This window comes from Tursiops truncatus, chromosome 13 (assembly GCF_011762595.2).
Source record: "Tursiops truncatus isolate mTurTru1 chromosome 13, mTurTru1.mat.Y, whole genome shotgun sequence".
NCBI lineage: Eukaryota > Metazoa > Chordata > Mammalia > Artiodactyla > Delphinidae > Tursiops > Tursiops truncatus.
This window is the reverse complement of record NC_047046.1, coordinates 79,338,708-79,354,631: the sequence shown is the minus strand read 5'-3', so window position 1 is coordinate 79,354,631 and position 15,924 is coordinate 79,338,708. Positions and strand designations below refer to the sequence as shown.

General features: G+C 36.3%; 1 long non-coding RNA gene across 1 annotated transcript in view; it reads left to right on the top strand.

Annotated features, from left to right (window-relative positions):
• LOC109550295 (uncharacterized) overlaps positions 1 to 15,924 on the top strand; it is a 120,598-nt gene that overhangs the window by 99,134 nt on the left and 5,540 nt on the right. Inside the window, exon 3 of the long non-coding RNA XR_002176804.2 lies at positions 12,667 to 12,718. This is a non-coding gene — a long non-coding RNA (uncharacterized lncRNA). The remainder of the gene's footprint in view (positions 1 to 12,666; positions 12,719 to 15,924) is intronic.

The window sequence follows — 15,924 nt, the reverse complement described above, 5'->3', positions numbered from 1 at the left end:
AATCTAACTTAAGCTGTTAGAAATCTAAATGGTGTTTTTTTGGGGGGGAAAGGAAGACTACAAGGAAGCATGAAAGAAGCCTTTGTGGTACCAATAATATTCTATTTCTTAACCTAGGAGCTGGTTACACAGGTGACATCAATTTGGAAAAATACATAGATGTACACTTATTGAAAGGATATATATCCTTTTGTTAAATGTTAATAAAATGCAAAAATTAATATTCATGGTTGGATTTCATTTGAATATTAATCAATGTCTTCCTAAACAAAAACAATGAAACAAAAATAAGTGAGCTGAAAGACAGAATGGTGGAATTCACTGCCATGGACCAGAATAAAGACAAAAGAACGAAAAGAAATGAAGACAACCTAAGAGACCTCTGAGACAACATTAAACGCAAAAACTTTCACATTATAGGGGTCCCAGAAGGAAAAGAGAGAGAGAAAGGATCCGAAAAAATACTTGAAGAGATTGTAGTCGAAAACTTCCCTAATATGGGGAAGGAAATAGCTACCCAAGTCCAGAAGTGCAGAGAATCCCATACAGGATGAACCCAAGGAAAAACACACTGAGACACATAGTAATCACACTGTCTGTCAAAAATTAAAGACAAAAAAAAATTATTGAAAACAACAAGGGAAAAATGACAAATAATATGCAAGGGAACTCCCATAAGGTTATCAGCTGATTTCTCAGCAGAAACTCTACAACCCAGAAGGGAGTGGCACGATATACTTAAAGTGATGGAAGAACCTACAACCAAGAGTACTCTACCCAGCAAAGATCTCATTCAGATTCAAAAAAGAAATCAAAAGCATTACAGACAAGCAAAAGCTAAGAGAATTCATCACCACCAAACCAGCTCTACAACAAATGCTAATGGAACTTCTCTAAGTGGGAAACACAATAGTAAAAAAGTACCTAGAAAAACAAACCCATAGCAATTGAAAAATGGTAATAGGAATGTACATGTTGATAGTTATCTTAAATGTGAATGGATTAAATGCTGTAACCAAAAGACACAGGCTCACTGAATGGGTACAAAAGCAAGACCCATATATATACTGTCTACAAGAGACCTACTTCACACCTAGGGACACATACAGACTGAAAGTGAGAGGATGGAAAAAGATATTCCATGCAAATGGAAATCAAAAGAAAGCTGGAGTAGCAATACTCATATCAGATAAAATAGATTTTAAATTAAAGAATGTTACAAGAGACAAGGAAGGACACTACATAATGATCAAGGGATCAATCCAAGAAGAAGATATAACAATTATAAATATATATGCACCCAACATAAGAGCACCACAATACATAAGGCAAATACTAACAGCTATAAAAGAGGAAATTGACAGTAACCCAATAATAGTGGGGGGACTTTAACACCTCACTTATACCAATGGACAGATCATCTAGACATAAAATTAATAAGGAAACACAAGCTTTAAATGAAAAATTACACCAGATAGATTTCATTGATATTTATAGGACATTCCATCCAAAAACAACAGATTACACTCTCTTCTCAAGTGCACACGGAACACCCTCCAGATCAAAATCAAGCCTTGGTAAATTTAAGAAAACTGAAATCATATCAAGCATATTTTCTGACCAAAACACTATGAGATTAGAAAACAATTACAGGGAAAAAAACCATAAAAAACACAAACAGATTCCAGCAGGTAGAGTTCCAGAGAGCAGGAACCGTCTCCACTCTTCCCCCGGAGATTCTGCATTTTCTGAGCCGTGTGGATGAAATGCTCTTGGTGCTGCAGCCAGGAGTCAGTGCTGTGCCTCTGAGGTGGAAGAGCCAACTTCAGGACACTGGTCCACAAGAGACCAAACAGCGAAAATCTCCCAGAGATCTCCATCTCGACACTGGCAACAAGCTTCACTCAATGACCAGCAAGCTACAGTGCTGAACATGCTATGCCAAACAAGTAGCAAGATAGGAACACAACCCCACCCATTAGCAGAGAGGCTGCCTAAAATCATAATAAGTCCACAGACACCCCAAAACACACCACTAGATGTGGACCAGCCTACCAGAAAGACAAGATCCAGCCTCATCCACCAGAATACAGGCACTAGTCCCCTCCACCAGGAAGCCTACACAACCCACTGAACCAACCTTAGCCACTGGGGACAGACATCAAAAACAACAGGAACTATGAACCTGCAGCCTGCAAAAAGGAGACCCTAAACACAGTAAGATAAGCAAAATGAGAAGACAGAAAAACATACAGCAGATGAAGGAGCAAGATAAACACGCACTAGACCTAACAAATGAAGAGGAAATAGGCAGTCTACATGAAAAAGAATTCAGAATAATGATAGTGAAGATGATCCAAAATCTTGCAAATAGAATGGACAAAATGCAAGAAACATTTAACAAGGACCTAGAAGAACTAAAGATGAAACAAACAGTGATGAACAACACAATAAATGAAATGAAAAAGACTCTAGATGGGATCAATAGCAGAATAACTGAGGCAGAAGAACGGATAAGTGACCTGGAAGATAAAATAGTGGAAATAACTATTGCAGAGCAGAATAAAGAAAAAAGAATGAAAAGAACTGAGGACAGTCTCAGAGACCTCTGGGACAACATTAAACACACCAGTATTTGAATTATAGGGGTTCCAGAAGAAGAAGAGAAAAAGAAAGGGACTGAGAAAATATTTGAAGAGATTATAGTTGAAAACTTCCCTAATATGGGAAAGGAAATAGTTAATCAAGTCCAGGAAGCACAGAGAGTCCCATACAGGATAAACCCAAGGAAAAATACGCCAAGACACATACGAATCAAACTGTCAAAAATTAAATACAAAGAAAACATATTAAAAGCAGTAAGGGAAAAATAACACACAAGGGAATGCCCATAAGGTTAACAGCTGATCTTTCAGCAGAAACTCTGCAAGCCAGAAGCGAGTGGCAGGACATATTTAAAGTGATGAAGGAGAAGAACCTGCAACCAGGATTACTCTACCCAGCAATACACACAAGCAAAAGCTGAGAGAGTTCAGCACTACCAAACCAGCTTTACAACAAATGCTAAAGGAACTTGTCTAGGCAAGAAACACAAGACAAGGAAAAGACCTACAAAACAAACCCAAAACAATTAAGAAAATGGGAATAGGAACATACATATTAATAATGATCTTATTGATAGTTACACTACATAATGATCAAGGGATAAATCCAAGAAGAACATATAACAATTTTAAATATTTATGCACCCAATATAGGAGCACCTCAATACATAAGGCAAATACTAACAGCCATAAAAGGGGAAATTGACAGTAAAACATTCATAGTAGGGGACTTTAACACCCCATTTTCACCAATGGACAGATCATCCAAAATGAAAATAAATAAGGAAACCCAAGCTTTAAATTATACATTAAACAACATGTACTTAATTGATATTTATAGGACATTCCATCCAAAAACGACAGAATACACATTTTTCTCTAGTGCTCATGAAACATTCTACAGGATAGATCATATCTTGAGTCACAAATCAAGCCTTGGTAAATTTAAGAAAATTGAAATTGTATCAAGTATCTTTTCCGACGACAACGCCATGAGACTAGATATCAATTACAGGAAGGAAAAGATCTGTAAAAAATACAAACACATGGAGGCTAAACAATACACTCCTTAATAACGAACTGATCACTGAAGAAATCAAAGAAGAAATTAAAAAATACCTAGAAACAAATGGAAATGGAGACACGACGACCCAAAACCTATGGGATGCAGCAAAAGCAGTTCTAAGAGGGAAGTTTATAGCAATACAATCCTACCTTAAGAAACAGGAAGCATCTCTAATAAACAACCTAACCTTGCACCTAAAGCAATTAGACAAAAAAGAACAAAAAACCCCGAAATTTAGAAGGAAAGAAATCATAAAAATCAGATCAGAAATAAATGAAAAAGAAATGAAGGAAACAATAGCAAAGATCAATAAAACTAAAAACCGGTTCTTTGAGAAGATAAACAAAATTGATAAACCATTAACCAGACTCATCAAGAAAAAAAGGGAGAAGACTCAATAGAATTAGAAATGAAAAAGGAGAAGTAACAACTGTCACTGCAGAAATAAAAAAGATCATGAGAGATTACTACAAGCAACTCTATGCCAATAAAATGGATAACCTGAAAGAAATGGACAAGTTCTTAGAAATGCACAGCGTGCCAAGACTGAATCAGGAAGAAATAGAAAATATGAACACACCAATCAAAAGCACTGAAATTAAAACTGTGATTAAAAATCTTCCAACAAACAAAAGCCCAGGACCAGATGGTTTCACAGGCGAGTTCTATCAAACATTTAGAGAAGAGTTAACACCTGTTCTTCTCAAACTCTTCCAAAATATAGCAGAGAGAGGAACACTCCCAAACTCATTCTACGAGGCCACCAACACCCTGATACCAAAACCAGACAAGGATGTCACAAAGAAAGAAAACTACAAGCCAATGTCACTGATGAACATAGATGTAAAAATTCTCAACAAAATACTAGCAAACAGAATGCAACAGCACATTAAACGGATCATACACCATGACCAAGTGGGGTTTATTCCAGGAATGCAAGGATTCTACAATATACGCAAAGCAAGCAACGTCATACACCATATTAATAAACTGAAGGAGAAAAACCATATGATCATCTCAATAGATGCAGAGAAAGCTTTTGAGAAATTTCAGCATCGATTTATGATAAAAACCCTGCAGAAAGTAGGCATAGAGGGAACTTTCCTCAACATAATAAAGGCCATATATGACAAACCCACAGCCAACATCGTCCTCAATGGTGAAAAACTGAAAGCATTTCCACTAAGATCAGGAACAAGACAAGGTTGCCCACTCTCACCACTCTTATTCAACATAGTTTTGGAAGTTTTAGCCACAGCAATCAGAGAAGAAAAGGAACTAAAAGGAATCCAAATCGGAAAAGAAGTAGTAAAGCTGTCACTCTTTGCAGATGACATGATACTATACATAGAGAATCCTAAAGATGCTACCAGAAAACTACTAGAGGTAATCAATGAATTTGGTAAAGCAGCAGGATACAAAATTAATGCACAGAAATCTCTGGCATTCCTATACACTAATGATGAAAAATCTGAAAGTGAAATCAAGAAAACACTCCCATTTACCATTGCAACAAAAAGAATAAAATATCTAGGCATAAACCTACCTAAGGAGACAAAAGACCTGTATGCAGAAAATTATAAGACACTGATGAAAGAAATTAAAGATGATACAGATAGATGGAGAGATATACCATGTTCTTGGATTAGAAGAATCAACATTGTGAAAATGACTCTACTACCCAAAGAAATCTACAGATTCAATGGAATCCCTATCAAACTACCACTGGCATTTTTCACAGAACTAGAACAAAAAATTTCACAATTTGTGTGGAAACACAAGAGACCTCGAATAGCCAAAGCAATCTTGAGAACGAAAAACGGAGCCGGAGGAATCAGGCTCCCTGACTTCAGACTATACTACAAAGCTACAGTAATCAAGACAGTATGGGACCCACACAAAATCAGAAAGATAGATCAATGGTACAGGATAGAAAACCCAGAGATAAACCCATGCACATATGGTCACCTCATCTTTGATAAAGGAGGAAGGAATGTACAGTGGAGAAAGGACAGCCTCTTCAATAAGTGGTGCTGGGAAAACTGAACAGGTACATGTGAAAGTATGAAATTAGATCACCCCCAAACACCATACACAAAAATAAGCTCAAAATGGAGTAAAGACCTAAATGTAAGGCCAGAAACTATCAAACTCTTAGAGGAAAACATAGGCAGAACACTCTATGACATAAATCACAGCAAGATCCTTTTTGACCCACCTCCTAGAGAAATGGAAATAAAAACAAAAATAAACAAATGGGACCTAATGAAACTTCAAAGCTTTTGCACAGCAAAGGAAACCATAAACAAGACAAAAAGACAACCATCAGAATGGGAGAAAACATTTGCAAATGAAGCAACTGACAAAGGATTAATCTCCACAATTTGTAAGCAGCTCATGTAGCTTAATAACAAAAAAACAAATAATCCAACCCAAAAATGGGCAGAAGACCTAAATAGACATTTCTCCAAAGAAGATATACAGACTGCCATCAAACACATGAAAGAATGCTCAACATCACTAATCATTAGAGAAATTGAAATCAAAACTACAATGAGATATCATCTCACACCAGTCAGAATGGCCATCATCAAAAAATCTAGAAACAATAAATGCTGGAGAGGGTGTGGAGAAAAGGGAACCCTCTTGCACTATTGGTGGGAATGTAAATTGATACAGCCACCATGGAGAACCGTATGGAGGTTCCTTAAAAAACTACAAATAGAACTACCGTATGACCCAACAATCCCACTACTGGGCATATACCCTGAGAAAACCATAATTCAAAGAGTCATATACCAAAATGTTCATTGCAGCTCTATTTACAATAGCCCGGAGATGGAAACAACCTAAGTGTCCATCATTGGATGAATGGATAAAGAAGATGTGGCACATATATAGAATGGAATATTACTCAGCCATAAAAAGAAACGAAATTGAGCTATTTGTAATGAGGTGGATGGACCAGAGTCTGTCATACAGAGTGAAGTCAGAAAGAGAGAGACAAATATCGTATGCTAACACATATATATGGAATTTAAGAAAAAAAAATGTCATGAAGAACCTAGGGGTAAGACAGGAATAAAGACACAGACCTACTAGAAAATGGACTTTAGGATATGGGGAGGGGGAAGGGTAAGTTGTGACAAAGCGAGAGAGAGGCGTGGACATATATACACTACCATATGTAAGGTAGATAGCTAATGGGAAGCAGCCGCATAGCACAGGGATATCAGCTCGGTGCTTTGTGATTGCCTGGAGGGGTGGGATAGGGAGGGTGGGAGGGAGGGACATGCAAGATGGAAGAGATATGGGAACATATGTATATATATATAACTGATTCAGTTTGTTGTAAAGTGGAAACTAATACAGCATTGTAAAGCAATTATACTCCAATAAAGATGTTTAAAAAAAGAAAAACCCACAAACACATGGAGGCTAAACAATATGTTACTAAATAACAAAGAGACTGCTGAAGAAATCAAAGAGGAAACCAAAAAATACCTAGAGAGAAATTACAATGAAAACACGACAATTCAAAACCAATGGGATGCAGCAAAAGCAGTTTTCGGGGGTAAGTTTATAGCAACACAAGCCTACCTGAAGAAACAGAAATCTGAAACAAACAATCTAACCTTACACCTAAAGGAACTACAGAAAGAAGAACAAACAAAACCCAAAGTTAGCAGAAGGAAAGAAATCATAAAGATCAGAGCAGAAATAAATGAAATAGAAACAAAACAATGGCAGAGAGATCAATAAAACTAAAAGCTGGTTCTTTGAGAAGATAAACAAAATTGATAAACCATTAGCCAGACTCATCAAGAAAAAGAGGAAGAGGACTCGTCACTAAAATTAGAAATGAAAAAGGGAAGATACAAAAGACACCGCAGAAATACAAAGCATCCTAAGAGACTACTACAGACAACTCTATGCCAATAAAATGGACAACCTGGAAGAAATGGACAAATTCTTAGAAAGGTATAACATTCCAAGACTGAACCAGGAAGAAATAGAAAATATGAACAGAACAATCACAAGTCATGAAATGGAAATTGTGATTAAAAATCTTCCCACAAGCAAAAGTCCAGGACCAGATGGCTTCACAAGTGAATTCTATCAAACATTTAGAGACGAGCTAACACCCATCCTTCTCAAAGTCTTCCAAAGAATGGCAGAGGAAGGAACACTCCCAAACTCATTCTATGAGGCCACCATCACCCCGATATCAAAATGAGACAAAGATACTACAAAAAAAGAAAATCACAGATCAATATCACTGATGAATATAGATGCAAAAAATCCTCAACAAAATAGTAGCAAATAGAATCCAAAAACACTTTAAAAGGGTCATACACCATGATCAAGTGGGATTTATCCCAGGGATGCAAGGATTCTTCCATTCACGCAAATCAATCAATGTGATACACCACATTAACAAATTGAAGAAGAAAAACCAGATGATCTCAATAGATGAAGAAAAAGCTTTTGACAAAATTCAACACCCATTTACAATAAAAGCTCTCCAGAAACGGGGCACAGAGGGAACCTACCTCAACATAATAAAGGCCATATATGACAAACCCACAACAAACATCATCCTCAATGGTGAAAAACTGAAAGCATTTCCTCTAAGATCAGGAAGAAGACAAGGATGTCCACTCTCACCGCTGTTATTCAACATAGTTTTGGAAGTCCTAGCCATGACAATCAGAGAAGAGAAAGAAATAAAAGAAATACAAATTGGAAAAGAAGAAGTAAAACTGTCACTGTTTGCAGATGACATGATACTATACATAGAGAATCCTAAAGATGCCACCAGAAAACTACTATAGGTAATCAATAAACTTGGTAAAGTTGCAGGATACAAAGTTAGTGCACAGAAATCTCTTGCATTCCTATACAGTAATGATGAAAAATCTGAAAGAGAAATTAAGGAAACACTCCAATTTACCATTGCAACAGAAAGAATGAAATACCCAGGAATTAACCTACCTAGGGAGAAAAAAGACCTGTATGCCGAAAACTGCAAGACACTGTTGAAACAAATTAAAGATGATACCAAGAGATGGAGAGATATACCATGTTCTTAGTTTGGAAAATCAATATTGTGAAAATGACTGTACTAACCAAAGCAATCTACAGATTCAATGCAATCCCTGTCAAATTACCAGTAGCACTTTTTACAGAACTAGAACAAAAAATCATAAAATTTGTATGGAGCCACAAAAGACCTGGAATAGCCAAAGGAGTCTTGAGGGAAAAAAATAGAGCTGGAGGAGTCAGGTTTCCTGACTTCAGACTATACGACAAAGCTACAGTAATCAATACAGTATGCCCCTAGTACAAACACAGAAATACAGATCAATGGAACAGGATAGAAAGCCCAGAGATAAACCCAAGCACCTCTGGTCAACTAATCTATGACAAAGGAGGCAAGGATATGCAATGGAGAAAAGAGTCTCTTCAATAAATGGTGCTGGGAAAACTGGGCAGCTACATGTAAAAGAATGAAATTAGAACCCTCCCTAACCAAAAATAAACTCAAAATGTATTAGAGACCTAAATGTAAGACCGGACACTATAAAACTATAAAACTCTTAGAGGGAAACATAGGAAGGACACTCTGACATAAATCACAGCAAGATTGTTTTTGACCCACCTCCTAGAGAAATGGAAATAAAAAGAAAAATAAACAAATGGGACCTAATGAAACTTAAAATCTTTTGCAAAGGAAAGGAAACTACAAACAAGACGAAAAGATAACCTTTGGAATGGCAGAAAACATTTGCAAATGATCAACGTACAAAGGATTTATCTCCAAAATATATAAACAGCTCATGCAGCTCAATATTAAAAAAAACAAACAACCCAATCCAAAAATGGGCAGAAGACCTAAATAGCCATTTCTCCAAAGAAGACATACAGATGGCCACGAAGCACATGAAAAGCTGCTCAACATCACTAATTATTAGAGAAATGCAAATCAAACCTACAATGCGGTATCACCTCACACCAGTTAGAATGGGCATCATCAGAAAATCTACAAACAACAAATGCTGCAGAAGGTGTGGAGAAAAGGGAACCCTCTTGCACTCTTGGTGGGAATGTAAATTGATACAGCCACTATGGAGAAGAGTATGCTGGTTCCTTAAAAAACTAAAAATAGAATTGCCATATGACCTAGCATTCCCACTACTGGGCATATATCCAGAGAATACCATAATTCAAAAATATACATGCACCCCAATGTTCATTGCAGCACTGTTTACAACAACCAGGTCATGGAAGCAACCCAAATGCCCATCGACAGATGAAAAGATAAAGAAGTTGGGGTACATATATACAATGGAATATTACTCAGCCATAAAAGGGAAGGAAATTGGGTCATTTGTAGAGACGTGGATGGACCTAGAGACTGTCATACTGAGTGAAGTAAGTCAGAAAGAGAAAAACAAATACCGTATATTAACACATATATGTGGAACCTAGAAAAATGGTACAGATGAACTGGTTTTCAGGGCATAAATAGAGACACAGATGTAGGGAACAAATGTATGGACACCAAGGGGGGAAAGCTGTGGGAGGGTGGGGGGTGGTGGTGTGATGAATTGGGCGATTGGGGTTGACATGTATAAACTGATGTGTATAAAATTGATGAGTAATAAGAACCTGCAGTATAAAAACTAAATAAAATTAAATTAAAAAACACGAAGAAAGAAAAAGAGTGTAGCAGACAGAGAGGGCAACTTATCTTAATAGAGCATTTTTAAACAGTTACTAAAATCACATCATTTGCCTGGAAAATTATGTGTTTGGAAATGTAAAGATGTGAAAGAGTATTTTTGGTTCAAAGAGTGCCTAAGAAAGGGAAATTATCGAATATTAAATTGTAAACGTCTATAGACTTCTATGGTATCAGAGTTTAAGAAACAATGTCAGAATGTGTTAAGAAACTAGTGCATGATATTTATAGCACCATTATTGAAAATACCCAAACAGTGGGGGAAAGACAATGGCCATCACCTGATGAATGTTTAAATGCAACATGTTACAGCCATACACTGAAGTATTACTCAGCAGTAAAAAGAAGTACTGACACATGCTACAACACGGATAAATCTTGAAGTCATTTTGCAAAATGAAAGAAACCAGTTACAAAAGATCACATAATGTATTATTCCTTTTATATTAAATATCCAGTATAGGCAAATCTGTAGAAATAGCAGTTATATTAGTGGTTGCCAGGGGCTAAGGGCAGAGGGGAATTAGGATTGTAAATGGCCATGAAGATTTAAAAATATGGGGGGAGGGGTTTGATGAAAATATTCTCAAATATTTGAAATAGTGGTAAAAATGGCACAATTCTATGAATATATAAAAACAATTGAATTACCTGCTTTAAATTGGTGAATTTTATGGTGTGTGAATTGTATCCCAACAAGGCTCTTACAAAAAATAATGTAGGAGGGGTTTATAAGACACTTGCCATACATATGAAATAGAAGATTCAAAAAAAGTATACAGTTACTTATATGACTTGACAATTGTATCAAGTTCAAAAGTGAAAAACAAAGGCCCAGACTTCTATTCCTAGCAATGGCAAGGTAACTAATTTGGCTGAACCCTCAAATGAATACAATTTAAAAAACCTGACAGTGGGTGTTCCGAAATATCAGGTACTTAAAATCATTGAAGAATTGACAAAATACTAAGAAACTATTAAGCTAAGAAAGAAAACAAAAATACAATGGAGAATGAGAATCAAAAGGGCTAAGTGAGGGACCGGGATTCTGAAACTGCTTTGCCCTGAGGGAAATAGTTAATTCAAACAAACCTGGGTTTGATTTTAACATTTCTGCAAAAAGAAGGGAAAATAGTTGAAAAGGAAAAAGTCCAATAATATCTAGTGTTGGTCAGGATATAGAGCAACAAGAATATCTCTGCTGGAGTGAAAATTAGTAAAGCCACAGGAAAAAGTAATTATAAAGAACTATAGCTATTACACCAATACTGATGAACCGAGGAACATAATGATGAGAAAAAGAAAAATGAAAACTGCAGACATGTATATTGTTTAGTGTTATATGCGTAGTCGGTGAAGCAAATTAAAAAAGGAAAATCAAGCAAACCTCTATGTAAGCAGTTAAGGATAGGGTTGCCTCTCTCTAAGGAAAATCCAGAGAGCTTCACTTGACATGAATATTCTGTTGAGCGAGAAACAGATTGTTCCCAAACAGGGGGATTTCAAAACCAAAAGTGGTTAAGAAGCTTAGCTCTTAGCAGTTACTGCTCAGTTTACAGACATGAATGAGGGAGTACATAGTTTTGTGTTTGGTTACTAGAAACTTATGTTCCTTTTAGGGTGGCAGCACTCAGCTTACTTGTCTGTATTGGATTGACTAGGAAGCTGGAAGGTCACGGTGACATGAAGAAAGCTTAAGTTTTGGTTAAGTTCACAGTCAGCATTTCAGGGAAACCAAGAGAGTTTATGTTTCAGTTACCTGGTTGTGAGTGTATAGTCTAGAGGTCTATTCAAAGCATGGCCTTTATTTTGGATTCTGTTTAACACCCCAATAATAAAAGGAGAATCTAGCCACAATCAAATCTCTTACCTGCATGGTGGATTACTGGTATTCACTTTAATAATATTTAATTAATGATAATATGTATAAAATTATGTATACATTACTTGTATTTAGGCACTTCTTTCTATAAAAATTTACATTAATAAAAATCTTTCAATCAATTGATCCATCTCAGGATCTATTGATATTATCTGTATCTATGCTGAGTTCCTTGACTCTTGTGACTGCTCTCCTTCTACACAGGGTGGTCAGCTCTGGGTTATTGTTTCAAGCTGATCCACATTGAGTCATGAGTCGTAAGGTGTTAACATCCTGTTAACACCAGATACCTGTCCAATAGGGGAGGTGCATTGACTCCCATTAGTAAAATGAAAGATGTGACCTTGGGTTTCACCTTTGCCCTATTCAGGTTTGTCAGCTCTTGCTTGGATTCCGTGAACCATCTTATTAGCATCATTCTAGTAAGTTTCTTTTTTTTTTAATCACATACAAAAACTTAGAATGTAAAAACAATCTACCCAACTCTTCCCCCCACAAAATCATAAAGTATCTGTATGCAGTTAATTGTTTAGACTTAAATTGTTTTATGATTTCTATGTCTGGCTATAGTATGTGATTGCTACTTCAGATACTCCTCTTTTAGTATAAGTAACCATTTAAAAAATTCTAATTATACATTGACACAAGAAAATTTCCAGAACCGATGTAGGCACTATTTGTCATTTCACCCTTATTTGGGCAATTGAGTGTGTTATTTATTTTGGCAAAATTATCCTGGATGTCAATAAACTTCTGATAGTAAAACTTAATGAGCCTATGTTTGTTAAACCCAAATGTCCTGGATTTCTGTCCTTTATCTGCACTATGTCCATTTTACAAGGGAAATTTAACACATTGTTTACATTGCTCTAGAATACTTAGGTTTGCTATTTGCGCTTCCATAAATTATCAGTAAATTTACCTAGTATGATTTGAGAATTTGTTCAAGCTAAACTTTGTTAACCACTCTTATTCTGAATAGAAAATATTGATTTTATAATACAGAAGTCACTGTGAGAGTACATGCTGAATTGCATAGGGCTAGAGTCTGTCGGTCACTGACTAAAAAGATTCAAGGGTAAATAACGTCCTGAATCATAGTATTTAGTTGAATCTTTAGTTTTCAAAGTGTTGCATTATTCAAGAGAAGAATAGATTATGCTACAGAAAATTATGAGTGACATGTTAGATTAAATAGTAATTACATAAATATTCTATCATGGTCAATATAATGTTCATTAGAAAACTATTTTTTAAGAATCCGATTAGTCAGAACTGATGACTTAATGAGTTGCAGTTGAGAGAAATTACTGTCTGTCCTATTTTTGATGGATGTTCCAGTGACCAAAGGTTATCCTAAAATTGCATTGCAAGAAACCACAGCAGGAAATTCCACTGTGCTTCTAGTATATTAAAATGACTACTCACAGATGATTTGTCTTAGGAGATAAGGCTCTATCTTTAATATACTTGCACAATATAATAAGGTCTATTAAAAAATAGTGTTTTATTAGAGACACACAGACTATTAATTGGTCATGTAGTCATAAAGACTTTAATACTTTTTATTTTGTTTGAAAATTGTCTCAGCAAATTCAAGTCCTGCTTTCCTTTCCATAGGTTAACAGTAACAAGCACTTTTCCAATCTTGATTAATATGCTGTGATGAAATTCTAAAACATTCCTTTGAATTACTGTGCAATTCACTTTTAGAAAAATGTTCTTTATATTTAATTAAAATATATATTCTCACAATTTCAAATTTATATATTTTGTTCTGTTCCATTGAACTACAAGGGCAAAATGTACCCTTACATTCACATGAGTTCTCTATCATCTCTTGAAATTATTTTCTCACATATCACACATCCCCAGTTAATTTGTTGTTTCTTTTATACCTTGATTTTTAGTTATCTTTTTATCCTCATCATTCTTTGCTGAATAGACTTCAGTTTACTGACATTGTTTACTATCTTTTTATTCCTTTACATTTATTTTTTTTTTCCATCTCTCTGGAGACATCAACACTGATTCACATGGAGATGAACTTGGGAGGGAGAGGGACTATTATTTAAGCAACAAGTAATAATTCAGCTAATTTTTAAAAACAAATTCCAAAAAGCTGAGTGTAGGTGACCTTGAGAGTATAGAACCTCAGCAAACTGCGGGCAAAAGTGGTATTGGCACCTATTCACGGACGCTGACAGAATATTCACAATAAAAGATTGGAGAAAGCTTCTCAAATGGGAAAATCTAGAAGAAAAGAATAGACACCGTAGTGAAAAAAGTAATACATCTCATTTGTATTCTTCTTGCATATGGGTCAAAAGTCTTAATTTTCATGGGGAAGAGAAACATCACTCCCAGGAATAGAGCAGAGAATAGGAAGAAAATAATCTCTACCCCTGAGTGGAGAAAAGGACAACATATTGAGCACATAGAGATACCCAAGCACCAGGGAAGGTCAGGATTACTGAAAAAGTCCCTCTTTCGAGACTCAGGACCCTCCTAAGCCTGAGGCTGAACCATGACAACAGACTGCCTCTTTGCCCACCTCCACCAGACTAGAAGCAGAAACAGGCAACAGCACCCTACTGCAGGAGAGGGGTCAGAGGTTAAAGAAAGACCCTCTCGAGCTGCCGACACAAAGGACTAGCCTAACCCTGAGAGTGAAGGGGACAATAAGAAAAATCCTGTGATAATTAGACCCCACCCTATGGGCAAGGTAATGCTAGAAGAATTTGAAGCCAGCGATTCATTGTAGGAAGCCATTATAACAACAGAACTCAAACCCAGCTCAACTCCTGATGAGATGGACTCAAATCCCCACTCTCATACTCTTCAAAAGCATAGCAAAGAAAATACAGGTTCATTTCAAGGAATAAATAGACACACTATCTGTGTTTCAGCCAAACTTTTTCAGAAAGACAAAAAATCAAGGAGAAAAAAAAAATCTAGTATCAATAGACAAAAATTCAATAGGACCTGACTCAGATATGACCCAGATGCTGGAACTGTCAGCCAGGGAATTTAAAATAACTGTGACTAATAGGTTAAGGCACTAGTGGAAAAGGTGCAAAACTTTCTGACCATATGAAGGATTTCACCAGTGAGATGGAAAAAGATAAATGGAAGTACTAGATTAAGACAAATTGCTAAAAGAAATGAGGAAAACCTTTGACAGGCTCAATAGTAGGCTTCTACTGGACTGATTTTTTTTTTTTTTTGCGGTATGTGGGCCTCTCAGTGTTGTGGCCTCTCCCGTTGCGGAGCGCAGGCTCAGCGGCCGTGGCTCACGGGCCCAGCCGCTCCGCGGCACATGGGATCTTCCCGGACCGGGGCAAGAACCTGTGTCCCCTGCATCGGCAGGTGGACTCTCAACCACTGTGCCACCAGAGAAGCCCTGGACTGAAAACTTTTAATAACCACTTTTATTCCTGATCAAGTCTAAAATCGTTATCACAATGCTTGGTGTGAGGTGTGTACTCAATAAAGTTCTGTTTATTGAATAGATTTATTAATTTTTAATATATTTATTGCAAGATTTCAAGTGATCTTTTAATAACAGATTTATTAAGAAATAATTTGCATACCATAAAAGTCACCCATTTAAATTATACACTAAGCT